Here is a 16,652-nt window from a genome sequence, read left to right as displayed (position 1 = left end):
TCACAGCTCTATTTACAATAGTCAGGACATGGAAGCAACCTAAGTGTCCATCAACAGATGAATGGATAAAGATGTGGCACATATATACAATGGAATATTACTCAGCCATAAAAAGAAATGAAATTGAGTTATTTGTAGTGAGGTGAATGGACCTAGAGTCTGTCATACAGAGTGAAGTATGTCAGAAAGAGAAAAACAAATACTGTATGTTAACACATATATATGGAATCTAAAAAAAAAAAAAAAAAAAGGTTGTGAAGAACCCAGGGACAGGACAGGAATAAAGATGCAGACGTAGAGAATTGACTTGAGGACATGGGGAGGGGGAAGGGTAAGCTGGGATGAAGTGAGAGAGTGTCATGGACATATATACACTACCAAATGTAAAATAGATAGCTAGTGGGAAGCAGCTGCGTAGCACAGGGAGATCTGCTCGGTGCTTTGTGACCACTTAGAGGGGTGGGATAAGGAGGGTGGGAGTGAGATGCAAGAGGAAGGGAATATGGGGATATATGTATACATATAGCTGATTCACTTTGTTATACAGCAGAAACTAATGCACCATTGTAAAGCAATTATACTCCAATAAAGATGTTAAAAAAAAAGTAGTTGGCACATAAAGCAAAGCAACTTTGAGTGCACTGACTTCATCTAACACCCATAAAATCAAACCTTAGATTTCCTTACCTCTTTTAGAAGGTGAAAACCCTAGTGAATTCCATATGCTTTAGGGTAAAATCTTTCTACCAGTTGTACATTCTGAAATAACTTTACAAATCCTAGCGTACCTAAGCACGTAGATATTCATAACCAAATCAGATATAATTCCTTATGGTTTATAATCTAGTGTAAAGTAATTATAAATTAATTTCACTATTCCTATATAGTAATTATTATACCAATTATCAATTTTATTTTATGTGAAGTACAAAGAGGTTGGCATGTTGAGCTTACTATAAGACTTAAAAAATAAAAATTCTAAGGTCATTGGAAGTAAGGCCAAGTTTAATTTTTCTCCCACGTGATAGTGTATTAACAGGCTATTGTTCTGGAGACTGATTCTCAGTTTAGCTGAGCCAGAATGTTTTGAATTGATGCCATTTATTTCAGCCTGTCAAGAATCTTGGATAAAAATCAACTGTGACTTTGATTTCAGATCAGCAAGTCAAGTATTTGCTCATCAGACTGTATATAATCCAGGTATTTAAATTAATTTTATGATTCTCTTTTCAAAGATCCCTCCCCCAAAATGATTCCCATTTTTCTTTAGCCTAAACTTATTTATTTTATGCATTCCAGTTATTAAAATTAACAAGAAGGGCTTTTTTTACATATCTGCACATCTAGACCCCACCATTCTGGAATGTCCTCTGGACATCATTAAAACCAGATGCTTTCAAATGTCATCTTGCATATACTGAAATGATTAAAAAATGAGAAAAATTTTTTTTCCAGGCTGTTTCTGCTCAGACAAGAATGCCAGTTTCCACTGGTTTGGAGGACATTTTTATTTCTAATAGCATGAAGTTGGTTCATGACTCAAAATACAGATATTTTTCATGTCAAACACAGTACATTGTTGCCTCAGAAAATGTTTTTTTAAATAGCAGATTTTATTAGAATTTATGTGTTGTGTGTATAGAATATTATTTGGAGCTTGAGTTTTATTTTCATTTATAGAAATTATAATTTCATCTCGATTTATACACCCAGCAATTTAACCAAGAAAAATGGTGCACTGTAACTCCTAGGAATGAAGATTTGTTATTTTCCATCTCCATTAAATTATTAGAAATTTATATAGCTTGAAAATGGCAATATGTCTAAAAGGAATGTGGTACAACAACTTTCTACTTATGATATCAATATTATCATATTCAGTGGAATATTTCTTACTGTCTAAATGTCTATAGATGCTCACTGTTGGTCAAGCTAGGGAAGCAACTAGTTTGATTTCTTTTCTGTGTGTTATGCACGTACTGTTAGCTGATGATTGGTTTTCATACATCCCAAATGTAGCTACGGATCAGTAAAGTAGCATTTGTATAAGAAATACAATTTTTAAAACATTGGGAAATGATTAGTGGGCATAGCTACTAGTCATTCTATTTATAGCAGATCCTAGGTAAATTAATGTAAAAGTTAAGACTGAATTCCTACCCATTTGGGGAAAAATGAAACTGATTTTCCTTCTTAGGGATAAGAATATAAGATCTAAGTCAAACTACTGATAGTTTACAAACAATCCAATATTACTGGAGCAAAAAGATTTAAAAAAATATGTGATATAACAAAAGTGATAAAAGTCACAATTTGTTTCATTACCCAAAAATTATCATTGTTATCATTTTGTAATTGGTTAGTTGTAGACCTAGCTACCATTTGTGTAAGAATATTTATATGAAAATCCACGTGAAAATGTCTTTTTAGATGTCATTTCTGATTCTTCTTTGGCTGCTATATCTTGAAGAGAAATTCAAATAAAAGCCCAATTGCTCATACACTTGAGATATGCATAGTTCAGGTAAGATTGGGAACTTCAGATAGAAATTATTCTGCTTACCACCGACATGATCATTTTTATGAAACTGTGCAGGTTACCTAATTAGATTCCCTCCTATAATTATTTTTGTAATCTATGGGGGAAAAAATTGCATGTGCATGGTTGGTAAGTATTTAGAAAATGACATGGGTAAACTGACCTTGTTTTACTTCTACTAAATATTTCATAAGTTGTATAGACTCCTACTAAAATATTTCATAAGTTTTATAAATTTAGTATAAATCTCATTTCCCCTACTACTTTCTTTGCCAGTTTCTGTTTATATGACCTAACATGTAAAATGTGAGCATATACAATTTTATAAGCAGGTATTGTCTAAGAAAGCCTACATTCGAAAGTAATAATCAGTCCATCTTCTTCAAAAACTGGAAGGTAGACCAAAAAAATCATATTTATCAAATATGGGGTGATTAAATAAAAAGCTGAGATCAAAAATAATAACTACAACAGATTTACACTAAAAAATCACGAGGCATGCTGAAAATTAAGATGAGATTTAATAGGAATGATTATATACTTTTATTATTAGGTTTAAACAGAGTACAATTGAACCAGAATAATATAAATGTATTTTTAAAAGACAGGTTTTCACTTGACTACAAGGTAACAGAGAAAAAAAATCAATAGTGTAACGGGCTTTAAAGAAAAAGAGTTATTGCCATGTTTAGTGTAGGCTTCCTGAGGACAGTTTTTTCCTGTATTGCTTTCCAATAAATCCAAAGTGTTACATAAATGAAAATATGCTTCAAACAATACCATTGTCAGATTGTCAACAGAAAATATTTTAATGCTTGATCATCACACTGACAAAATGGACTGAGTATGACACAGCAGACAGTTGCAAAGAAGCTAGAAACCTTTATACATGAAAAACAGCTGAAGACAAAGAACTCTTAAAACACAACAATAAGAAAACAAACAACCAGATTAAAAAAATGGGCCAAAGACCAATCGGACACCTCACCAAAAAAGATATACAGAGGCAAATAAGCATATGTAAAGATGTTCCACATCATATATGATTAAAGAAATGCAAATTAAAACAAAAATAAGTTATCACTACACACCTATTTGAATAGCCAAAATCCAGAACACTGAAAACATCAATTACTGGAGAAAAACAGGAACTCTCATTTATTGGTGTTAGGAATGCAAAATGATATAGTCACTTTGGAAGTTTTGATGGTTTCTTACAAAACTAAACATATTCTTACCACATGATCTAGCAATTGTGCTTCTTGGTATTTACCCAAAGGAGTTGAAAACTAGGTTCACACCAAAGCTGCACATAGATGTTTACAGCAGCTTTAGTTACAATTGCCAAAACTTGGAAGCAACCACAATGTTCTTCAGCAGGTGAATGCATAAATAAACTAGTACATCCAGGCAATGGAATATTATTCAGCACTAAGACCAAATGAGCTATCCAACCATGGAAAGACATAGAGAAAACAAATGAATATTACTAAGTTAAAGAAGCCAATCTGAAAAGACTAAGTACTATCTGATTCCAAGTATATGAAATTTTGAAAAAGGCAAAACTATTGAGATAATAAAAGGATCAGTGGTTGCCAGACATGGGAATCAGAGAAAATAGGTGGATACAAAATAATTGGGGGGCCATGAAATCAACCTATATGAGCTGTAATTATGAATTTATGTAGTTAGAAATCTGTCCCAACCTATAGAATGAACAATAACAAAGTGAATCTTCAAGTCAATAATGATGTGTCAATGTAGGTCCATCAATTGTAACAAATTTACGACTCTGGTGAAGGATGTTAATAGTGGGGGAGACTGCATGTGCAGTCAGTGGGTGTATGGAAATTTTCTGTACATTCTGCTCAATATTGCAGCGAACCTAAAACTGCTCTAAAACTAAAGTCTATTAAAAAATACTGCTGAAGAAACTGGCTACTTTTTATTTGGAATGGGAATAACTAGGAGAATAACTCGAAGAATGATGACAGTTTTCAGATACTTTTAAAGGTTGTCACATTGAAGGTTTTCTGATGCTGGCCAGACTTTCTGATGCTCATAAGTTTACATTAAAACAGACGTAGGATATTTCAGAAATACTGATTTCCTAATAAGGACCATTTAAGAACCGACTTAATGGCTTTAAGACTGACCGACAACATTTAGAGGCATGAAATAGAACCAATCCTCAGAAATTTCTAAGAGGGGATTACTGACTTAACTGTGAGCAAGGAATACAAACAATTCTTATGCATTTTAACTAATATTTTAGGACATAGCTGTAATTCATAAATTACTTAAAAGAAAAAAAACTCATTACTCTTTTTCATACCATTTCCTCTACTTTCAATATTTCAGTGTGAAATCATTGGCGTTATTAACAAGATATCAGTAATGCTGGCCAAGAGGAAAAGTAAAATGCATTTGGAAAACAAAATGCACAAAGAAGTTGTACAGACTTTATGATGAAGTCAAATATCTCCTCAAGAGGAAAATTATCTGCTTTTTCCTTTCTATTTCCTGGCACTGCCAGATACTTACAGCAGAAGCTCCTTTAACAAATTGCTCTTTTGGGGGAGTTTTTAGTGTGCTTATTTTGATATTTACTACAACATTGCTTCATTTTACATGCTTGAATTATATAATTCCTAGAGGTAAAAATAGTACATTAGACTTTTGCATTCATTTTACTTAAGACCCAGTATCAGAAGTGAGTGATTATCTCCTGGACAACTAAAAACAACATTTTTTTGTATGTTTAGGTAAAATCTTTTAAACATGGGTCAAATAAAAATGCAATTTTTTATGGGTTTGGCAACATTAATCTACTGGCTTATGCTTTAAAATCTAGAGATTGCATTATTTGTAGAGCTGTTTATATATATGCATATGCTTCTCTTTAAATATAATTTCAGACAATTTGGAAGAAATAATTTGTTAAATTTTTATTGAAAACTTGTTAGAATATTCAAGTTACAGACTTTAAACTAAATTCAAATCCTTCCTTCAATTTATTTTATTTTATTTTTTTGCTAATGGTTTTAATTAAACATACACTGTTCCTCATGTCATGTCATTATGTATTTTTTTGGTAGTCTGTATAATATAAAAAGTACAGTTAAATTCTTTGCTTACATTATGGTTTGCAAGAACACTTCACATACTAAAGAATTTTTTTAAAGAAAAAAAGTCTATTTTTTTTCAAATATTGCAAACACAAAATGTTGTTTACATTTTATAAGTTTAAAAAAGATAATAGAAATGGATTTTGAGTGAGTAAATTACTAACCAGTAGCTAGATATAAATTATTGGCTACTTATTAATATACCTACCATAATTTTTAAATGAATATTAACCACACGTTTCAAAAAAATCATATATTGTAAAATACATTATGGGGACAGAACTAAAGAATTTTTATTTATTTATTTTTTTTTGCGGTATGGGCCTCTCACTGTTGTGGCCTCTCCCGTTGCGGAGCACAGGCTCCGGACGCGCAGGCTCAGTGGCCATGGCTCACGGGCCTAGCCGCTCCACGGCAAGTGGAATCTTCCCGGACCAGGGCACGAACCCATGTCCCCTGCATCAGCAGGCGGACTCTCAACCACTGCGCTACCAAGGAAGTCCCAGAACTTAAGATTTAAACTTGCCCAAATGGGGATTTTATTTGAACCTTGAATGGAGATATTTAAATAAATATATTTTGAAGAGTCTATAGTAAAAGTTGCAAGTAACCTCACTGAAGTAAGTATTGCAGTTTACTGGATTTTATCATAAGCATCCTTTGGCAGTGTGTAACAATGAATATGCCACCTCATTATAGAGACTTATGTTACCTTTTGTGGATATAGAACTCAGAATGGTTCCCATTTTTTTGATTCCCCATGCCGTCTTTCAGTGATGCTTACAAGGTAGTATTGGGCACAAAACTTTCCATAACTGTTTAGATATGTTTGATTTGTAAACAGTGTACTTAGCCCTACGTATTTACAGACTATTGCTTCTTATCACACATCTTACTTATTGAATGTCATCATACCATGGAATACACTTAATTCAGTGCCTGGATACTATTTCTAAACATACAGAAATAATTCTTAGTATACAGAAATAATTCTTAATAGTCATGTGAATTATTTTCTAGAATATTTTGGATAAATCTGCCACAGGAGGAATAAAACTATCAATATTCAATAGAAATGAAGTTGTTCAAATTCTTCAGGGACACAGTAGTGAGCTACAAGCATATTAGATGGTAAAGTGTTAGATGCAATGGTATTTGTTCTGGCTATCATAGTCAATATGGGGAATAACTCCTCTAACAGTTATATGGATTTTTCTTTAGTCTCTGGAGTTTCAGAGAGATGTCAAAATGATTTCAAGGTGGTATAGTAATTAATATGGTTTTAAGGTGGAAAAAAGTTGAATATAGAAAATACTGAGACTTCTAACTGCTCAACAGCATCAGTAAGTTAATTTCCAGAGTGTTGTTAAACTTTTTTTCATAGAACTAGCCTACATACTCCTGAGGTTGAAATGTGGTTTTAGTCTCCAGTCTAAAGATATGATATGATCCTTTCCACTCAAGAATTATTAGAGAACAAAGAGATCATGACTGTAATGTTTGCATTAAAAAAATAAAGCCATCATAACATCATTTCATAATGAAATCCAAGGGAGTTCTAAAACCATTAACACACTCTTAAGGAGACAGCCTTTTCATCTTATTATAGATCTGGGCAATAAAAACCTTAGAATTGTTCAACATTTAGTTAGCTACCACAGAGCAAAAATCTAGCAGCAACTGAATAGAAATTTGTTAGACTAGAAGTTGGTAAGCATAAGCCCTATGATAGCATGCCCCATGTTCGCACATTTACTGAAAGCATTCTCCTGTATATCCACTGAATCCATGCCCAGCAAGTATCTGCTTCTGCTGATTACTGACATATTGCTCATTATTCAATTTAAAAATTAGGTCAGTGCTTCCTAAACAGTAGTGTACAAATATCATCTGGGATCTTATTAAAATGTGGGTTCAGGTTCAGTTGGTCTAGGAAAGGGGGCCAGGGGTGGGGCGGAGAAGGGAGCTGAGATTCTGCCTTTCTAACAAACTACCAGATGATACCAATGCCTCAGGTCTATGGATCATACTCTGTAACAAGGATCTAGGTGATGTGGAGCAGAGCTGATACACCGTCTCATAAATGAGGAGTGAAAAATAGGACATGTGGTTTGGGTCTGCAGACTGTTCTATATAGGGTGATGTCTTCATCATTTCAGGCTACTGCTATAACCAGGTGCCATAGACTAGGTAGCTTATAAGCAACAGAAATTTATTTCTCACCCTACTGGAGGCTAGAAATCTGAAATAGGGATGCCAGCATGGCTGGGCTCTGATGAGAACCCTTATGCAGGGTTTTACTTTACCCTCCCATGGCTCTTATGTATCACAGAAACAATCCGAGAGTTCTATCTGCAGCTAATATGTCCATCTCAATCATACACTAAGGAACTGTGGAACTTAACCACAGTGTGGACCGTGGGTCTGGTAGACTCAATGAATTGACTTAAATACAGACATGGCTCAAGAATCCATGTGTTATCTGACCACTGCACACCCCTGTTCTAACAAGGAGGACACGATGGTGTTTTGATTCCCCTGGCATTAGTGTCAGTTCAGATCATGTGTCCAAGAGACCTTAAAATATGTATATGCCTTTTTACCCAGTGTCCAATTACTCAAGTAAATGTCAAAAGCCCTTTGGGGAAAGGATTTGGAAAACATGTATTTCATATTCCTTCTGTAGCACTGCAGAGTCTTTCTCAAGAGGTCCTGATCTCCCTTTCAATCAACAGCCTCTAGATCTGAGAATTGGTTCAGGTCTGAAAAGTGTGTGTGAGAGAGTAACTTTTCAGTACTGTGGCTGATATTAGTCTTCTGCTTTATGTTATGTAACTCAAACAATGACATGTTGGAAGATAAACACAGGAAGAACTATTAGGGAGTAGGCAAATGAAATAGAGGAGAGGAGAAAGTCACAAAGGGTGTGTTAATCGGTGGGTTATACTTAAAGGTAACTGGAGCTTAATTTCACTAGAGATCTTCTGGAAGATTGTGTGGAACATGCTTTAGAATTGTGCCAGCACTTGTCCCTAGTTGACTGAGCATTGCTCCAGAGTAAGCCAAACACATTTTAGCCAAAGAGCACCCTTACACAGAGAGATGAAGGACAATTTCTGTGACTACGGGAATTGTCTGTAGGCTACCCCCAAGTAGGCCAAGATGATATAGGTGGGGCACTGGCAGAATCTGCTTCAGTGATTTAGTACTTTATTTTTTTTACTAGTTTATTTCTTTACTTACAAATTAATAATAAAAGTCACTACATCATTAGGATGCTGAAAAAGAGGTTGAGATATTTCACATGAAGTGTTTTACAAGGTGTCTTGGACATAGAATGCACTTAAAAAATGCTAGCTGTTATCTTTTTTGTCTGTCCTCCACAAATTTTCTACACAAAATTTTTGTGTAGTTTTTCCTACACAAAACCTCCTGAATGTGCACTCTAAAATTCTACTGTATTCCTTTCCTCAACTCAGCCTTGAATTCTTGTCTAAATCTTAGCTATTATTTGAGGTCCAACCAAATACTCTTTCTCCATAAATATTTCTATGTCCTCAACAGATTATGTACTTTTCTTCAGACTTGAAGTATTACTACAACTTTAGACTCCTTCTTTTCTAATTATTATGATCATTTGGAGACATATCTACAGCTGACCCTTGAACACTGCATGGGTTAGGGGCACTGACACCTGCAGAGGTGAAAAATACACATATAACTTTTGACTTCCCCAACACTTAATTACTAAAACTTACTATTGACCAGAAGCCTTATCAATAGCATAAACAGTCCATTAACACATATTTTGTACACTTTATGTATTATATACAATATTCTTACAATAAAAGAAATATCATTAAGAAAATCACAAGGAAGAGAAAATAAATTTATAATACTGCAGTGTATTTATTGATATCATAAGTTTACATTCTCTGTTCACAATATGCATCATCCGTTCATAAGTACCTACATCAATATTGTCTTAAATGATACAAAACACTGTATGTGCTATACCTACTAACACCAGACATCAAAAATAAAAAGATAATATGAAAAAGTAATTCATTATTAACAGGTGTAGCAATTTATTGATGATGAAGCAGCAATATGAATGATTCTTTGTAGCCTAGCTTATACACTAATAAATGAATCATTATAAAATTTTTATACTGTATGGTATTACAGTCATATTCATAATATAGCTTTGGAAGCATTGTTACATTTTTTAAAAACATCACCTGTTATGAAAGGCTGATAGGCAGTTTCTCCAGTTACAAGAAGAAGAGGCATATTATAAAGTGATGTAATTCTTTGAAGCAAAGTCATAAAACAGTAAAAAAGAACTCACACATTCTTAGTTTTACATTAAGTATGATTCACATTATGCCTCTGTCAGGAGAGGCTAATTAAAACCTTAGAAACAAGCAAAAGCTGAAAGTTCAGCACCACCAAACCAGCTTTACAAAAAATGCTACAGGAAACTCTCTAGGCAAGAAACACAACAGAAGGAAAAGACCTAAAATAATGAACCCAAAACAATTAAGAAAATGGGAATAGGAACATATATATCGATAATCACCTTAAATGTAAATGGACTAAATGTTCCCACCAAAAGACACAGATTGGCTGAATGGATACAAAAACAAGACCCATATATATGCTGTCTACAAGAGACCCACTTCAGACCTAAAGACACATACAGACTGAAGTGAGGGGATGGAAAAAGATATTCCATGCAAACGGAAATCAAAAGAAAGTTGGGGTAGCAATTCTCATATCAGACAAAATAGACTTTAAAATAAAGACTATTAGAAGAGACAAAAAAGGACAATACTTCCAAGAGGAAGATATAACAATTGTAAATATTTATGCACCCAACACAGAAGCACCTCAATACATAAGGAAAATACTAACAGCCATAAAAGGGGAAATCCACAGTAACGCAATCATAGTAGGGGACTTTAACCCCACTTCCACCAATGGAAGGATCATCCAAAATGAAAATAAAGAAACACAAGCTTTAAATGATACATTAAAAAAGATGGACTTAATTGATATTTATAGGACATTCCATCCAAAAACAACAGAATATACGTTTTTCTCAAGTGCTCATGGAACATTCTCCAGGATAGATCATATCTTGGTTCACAAATCAAACCTTGGTAAATTAAAGAAAATTGAAATTGTATCAAGTATCTTTTCTGACCACAACACTGTGAGACTAGATATCAATTACAGGAAAAGATCTGTAAAAAATACAAACACATGGAGGCTAAACAATACACTACTTAGTAACGAAGTGATCACAGAAGAAATCAAAGGGGAAATCAAAAAATACCTAGAAACAAATGACAATGGAGACACGATGACCCAACACCTATGGGATACAGCAAAAGCAGTTCTAAGAGGGAAGTTTACAGCAATCCGATCCTACCTTAAGAAACAGGAAACATCTCGAATAAACAACCTAACCTTGCACCAAAAGCAATTAGAGAAAGAACAAAAACACCCCAAAGTTAACAGAAGGAAAGAAATAATAAACATCAGATCAGAAATAAATGAAAAAGAAATGAAGGAAATGATAGCAAAGATCAATAAAACTAAAAGCCCGTTCTTTAAGAAGATAAACAAAATTGATAAACCATTAGCCAGACTAATCAAGAAAAACAGGGAGAAGACTCAAATCAATAGAATTAGAAATGAAAAAGGAGAAGTAACAACTGACATTCCAGAAATACAAAAGATCATGAGAGATTACTACAAGCAACTATATGCCAATAAAATGGATAACCTGGAAGAAATGGATAAATTCTTAGAAATGCACAACCTGCCAAGACTGAATCAGGAAGAAATAGAAAATATGAACAGACCAATCACAAGCACTGAAATTGAAACTCTGATTAAAAATCTTCCAACAAACTAAAGCCCAGGACCAGATGGCTTCACAGGCGAATTCTATCAAACATTTAGAGAAGAACTAACACCTATCCTTCTCAAAATCTTCCAAAATATAGCAGAGGGAGGAACACTCCCAAACTCATTCTACGAGGCCACCATCATCTTGATACCAAAACCAGACAAGGATGTCACAAATAAAGAAAGCTACAGGCCAAATCACTGATGAACATAGATGCAAAAATCCTCAACAAAATACTAGCAAACAGAATCCAACAGCACATTGAAAGGATCATACACCATGATCAAGTGGAGTTTATTCCAGGAATGCAAGGATTCTTCAATATATGCAAATCAATCAACATGATACACCATACTAACAAATTGAAGGAGAAAAACCATAAGATCATCTCAATAGATGCAGAGAAAGCTTCCGACAAAATTCAACACCCATTTATGATAAAAAACTCTGCAGAAAGTAGGCATACAGGGAATTTTCCTCAACATAATAAAGGCCGTATATGACAAACCCACAGCCAACATCGTCCTCAATGGTGAAAAACTGAAAGCATTTCCACTAAGATCAGGAACAAGACAAAGTGTCCCTTCTCACCACTATGATTCAACATAGTTTTGGAAGTTTCAGCCACAGCAATTAGAGAAGAAAAGGAAATAAAAGGAATCCAAATTGGAAAAGAAGAAATAAAGCTGTCACTGTTTGCAGATGACATGATACTATTCATAGAGAATCCTAAAGATGCTACCAGAGAATTACTAGAGCTAATCAATGAATTTGGTAAAGTAGCAGGATACAAAATTAATGCACAGCAATCCCTGGCACTCCTGTATACTAATGATGAAAAATCTGAAAGTGAACTCAAGAAAACACTCCCATTTAACACTGCAACAAAAAGAATAAAATATCTAGGAATAAACCTACCTAAGGAGACAAAAACCTGAATGCAGAAAATTATAAGACACTGATGAAAGAAATTAAAGATGATACAAATAGATGGAGAGATATACCATGTTCTTGGATTGGAAGAATCAGCATTATGAAAATGACTCTACTACCCAAAGCAATCTACAGATTCAATGCAATCCCTATCAAACTACCACTGGCATTTTTCACAGAACTAGAACAAAAAATTTCACAATTTGTACGGAAACACAAAATACCCCGAATAGCTAAAGCAATCTTGAGAATGAAAAACGGAGCTGGAGGAATCAGGCTCCCTGACTTCAGACTATAATACAAAGCTACATTAATCAAGACAGTATGGTACTGGCACAAAAACAGAAAGATAGACCAATGGATTAGGATAGAAAGTCCAGAGATAAACCCATGCACATATGGTCACCTTATCTTTGATAAAGGAGGCAGGAATGTACAGTGGAGGAAGGACAGCCTCTTCAATAAGGAGTGCTGCAAAAACTGGACAGGTACATGTAAAAGTATGAGATCAGATCACTCCCTAGCACCATACACAAAAATAGGCTCAAAATGGATTAAAGACCTAAATGTAAGGCCAGAAACTATCAAACTCCTACAGGAAAACATAGGCAGAACACTCTATGACATAAATCACAGCAAGATCCTTTTTGACCCACCTCCTAAAGAAATGGAAATAAAAACAAAAATAAACAAATGGAATCTAATGAAACTTAAAAGCTTTTGCACAGTGAAGGAAACCATAAACAAGACCAAAAGACAACCCTCAGAATGGGAGAAAGTATTTGCAAATGAAGCAACTGACAAAGGATTAATCTCCAAAATTTACAAGCAGCTCATGCAGCTCAATAACAAAAGAAGAAGCAACCCAATCCAAAAATGGGCAGAAGACCTAAATAGACATTTCTCCAAAGAAGATATACAGACTGCCAAGAAACACATGAAAGGATGCTCAACATCTTTAATCATTAGAGAAATGCAAATCAAAACTACAATGAGATATCATCTCACACCAGTCAGAATGGCCATCATCAAAAAATCTAGAAACAGTAAATGCTGGAGAAGGTGTGGATAAAAGGGAACCCTCTTGCACTGCTGGTGGGAATGTGAATTGGTACAGCCACTATGGAGAACAGTATGGAGGCTCCTTAAAAAATTACAAATAGAACCACAGTATGACCCAGCAATCCCACTACTGGTCATATACCCTGAGAAACCCATAATTCAAAAAGAGTCATTTTCCAAAATGTTCATTGCAGCCCTATTTAGAATAGCCTGGAGATGGAAACAACCGAAGTGTCCACCATCGGTGAATGGGTAAAGAAGGTGTGGCACATATATACAATGGAATATTACTCAGCCATAGAAAGAAATGAAATTGAGCTATTTGTAATGAGGTAGATAGACCTAGAGTCTGTCATACAGAGTGAAGTAAGTCAGAAAGAGAAAGACAAATACTATATGCTAACACATATATATGGAATTTAACAAAAAAAAAAACTGTCAGGGAGAACCTAGGCATAAGACAGGAATAAAGACACAGAGCTACTGGAGAATGGACCTGAGCATATGGGGAAGGGGAAGGGTAAGCTGTGACAAAGCGAGAGAGAGGCATGGACGTATATACACTACCAAACGTAAGGTAGATAGATAGTGGGAAGCACCCGCATAGCACAGGGAGATCAGCTAGGTGATTTGTGACCGCCTGGAGGGTTGGGAGGGAGGGAGACGCAAGAGGGAAGAGATATGGGAACATATGTATATGTATAACTGATTCACTTTGTTATAAAGCAGAAACTAACACACCATTGTAAAGCAATTATACTCCAATAAAGATGTAAAAAAAAAATGGATAGGCTAGTCGCTTCAATACAAGTCTCACACACAATGTTGTACATGTATATTTTTGTACATTTATTGAAAAAGACCCATGTATAAGTGGACCCAAGCAATTCAAACCCATGTTGTTCAAGGGTCAGCTGTATGTATCTTCTAGATTTTAAAGCTTTTGAGAGTTAAATTTTCATCTTGTTTGTGTATCTCTTATAGCACAAAGCTTAATACCTGGACTTTAGTGGATATTCTATAGTTATTATCTCTTCTAATTAGCTCTCGCACAACTCAAGAAAAATCTTGGTTTCTGACTCAATTCAGTGCATTTGATATGACAAATCATTATCTCTTGGACAATATTAGAGTTTTAGGTATATAAGTTTAATATTATTAATTAAATTCTATGGGTGCAATGTTGTGGTATATGGATGACATCTCTTAGGTATAATTAAACAGAATAGTGAAATAATAAAAGTAATATTGATGCAGAAACATCTAGGAATAGTTCAAAAGCAGACTGTAGATAAAAGGAAGCAAAATCCAGCACAAGATTATTACTGCAATTATTGCTCTTCGAATGTTCTGAAGGGCTCAGCAAGGAAAAGCTGTGGACTTGGAAACATTATCTTAAATGACAAGGTAAAGAAGACAAGGCTCTTATGATTGCATATGGGGCCAAATGAGAAGACTTCATGAATGACTCCACTGACTGAGGTGAAGATGGTTAGAAGAAAAATTAATGAGGTGTGGGGGGTAGATTACTATATTTTTAATTGTGGTAAGGGTGGTTGCCTATGCTATGTCATAAACAGATGTTTATATAAAAATTAACTTTACTCCAAATAGTTCTTGCTTTCTTCCCATTTTTTCTTTTTTCCATTGCCATCATGAAAATTCACATCTAAATTGCATCCCACATATACTGCAGAAATGGTCTCCTACATGTCTTTTCTAATTCTGATTGCTTTCCTTCTTCATACATCTTTAATTAGCTTGAAGAGGACTCTGTATTAGTACTTATTTCATTAAATAATTTATTTCCACAAAATCTCCAAAAGCTTCATGAAAGATAACCACCTCTATCTGGTTGGGTGTTATGTTCCATTATACTATCTTGAGAAATACACATTTCTATGACTTCCAAACTCTACCTCCTTTGTCCTCTCTTTTGTCATACATTTTCCTCCCTCCCCTTCTTCCATCATAGATTCTATCCTTCTCTATCTTCTTACTATTCTCCTCTGGTCATAAGGCAGCTACAGCATTAGCAGTGGAGTTCTTTGTGTTGTCTCTGGAGTCCAGCTGTCTGACTTCTCATCCCAACTGCACTGTTTAATATCTGCACAATCAAGGCCAAACTACTTAACCTTTCTGTGTCTCAGTTGTTTTAATGATGAAATGAGGAGCTAATAATACTTAACTCTTACAGTTGTTGAGAGTATTAGGTGAAAGAGGACATAAGAAGTGTGTGGCATAGAGTAAATAATTAATAAAAGTTCCTTGTTATCACTAACTTCATTGATACTCTTCTCTGAACCCTTTCATTATGAAAAGTGTACACACACATTGCCTTGATTTTTTGATGAATGTTTAATGTGCATTGTTCTTAAATTCCCAAACATGTTACAGGTCCTTGTGTACAGAGCCCACAGTTTATGCATCTATTTCCATTATAGCTAAATGTATAAGTGTTGAATAAATACTAATATATTACATGAAGTTGGACCCAAAAATGTGGACAGGGAATCATTAGCAAAGGATATTGTGGAAAAGGATAACTAAAGGAAATAATTAGAAAATAATAAAAGTTGTTATAACAAAATTAACCAAAACTTTTTAAAAAACACATTATATAAGATTTTTCTATTGGCAAATGGAGGAGCAGACATATTCCTGGTTAAAATATATGCAAAAGAATTTTCATGCCTTCTGCTTTATTTTTTCCTATCACATAATTTCCAAGAAGTCAGAATATGAAGATGGAACCTTTGAGAAGGTAAACCCAATATAAGGCAGGGAACTTATGGTCAAGTTAATTGCACTCTAATTCTCTGTGTATCTTTAAATGTTTCATCTCCAATTCTTATTAAAAAATATAGAATGTAAGCTAACTGCTTTGAAGCATTATAAATGCAATCATAACCTTTAATATTTTGTGGAAATGTCTTTGAATCTCTGTTAATTTTAATGTTTCCAATTAAAAAAAAATATTCATATCTTTAATTCCTGTATTTAAAAGACCAAACATTGTAGGTCATTAAATCTAATAAAATAACTACACTTGCCATGAAATAATTCAATT

Source organism: Mesoplodon bidens, assembly GCF_964165515.1.
Source record: "Mesoplodon bidens genome assembly, chromosome: 1".
NCBI classification, from domain to species: domain Eukaryota; kingdom Metazoa; phylum Chordata; class Mammalia; order Artiodactyla; family Ziphiidae; genus Mesoplodon; species Mesoplodon bidens.
Note: the sequence above shows the minus strand (reverse complement) of the source record.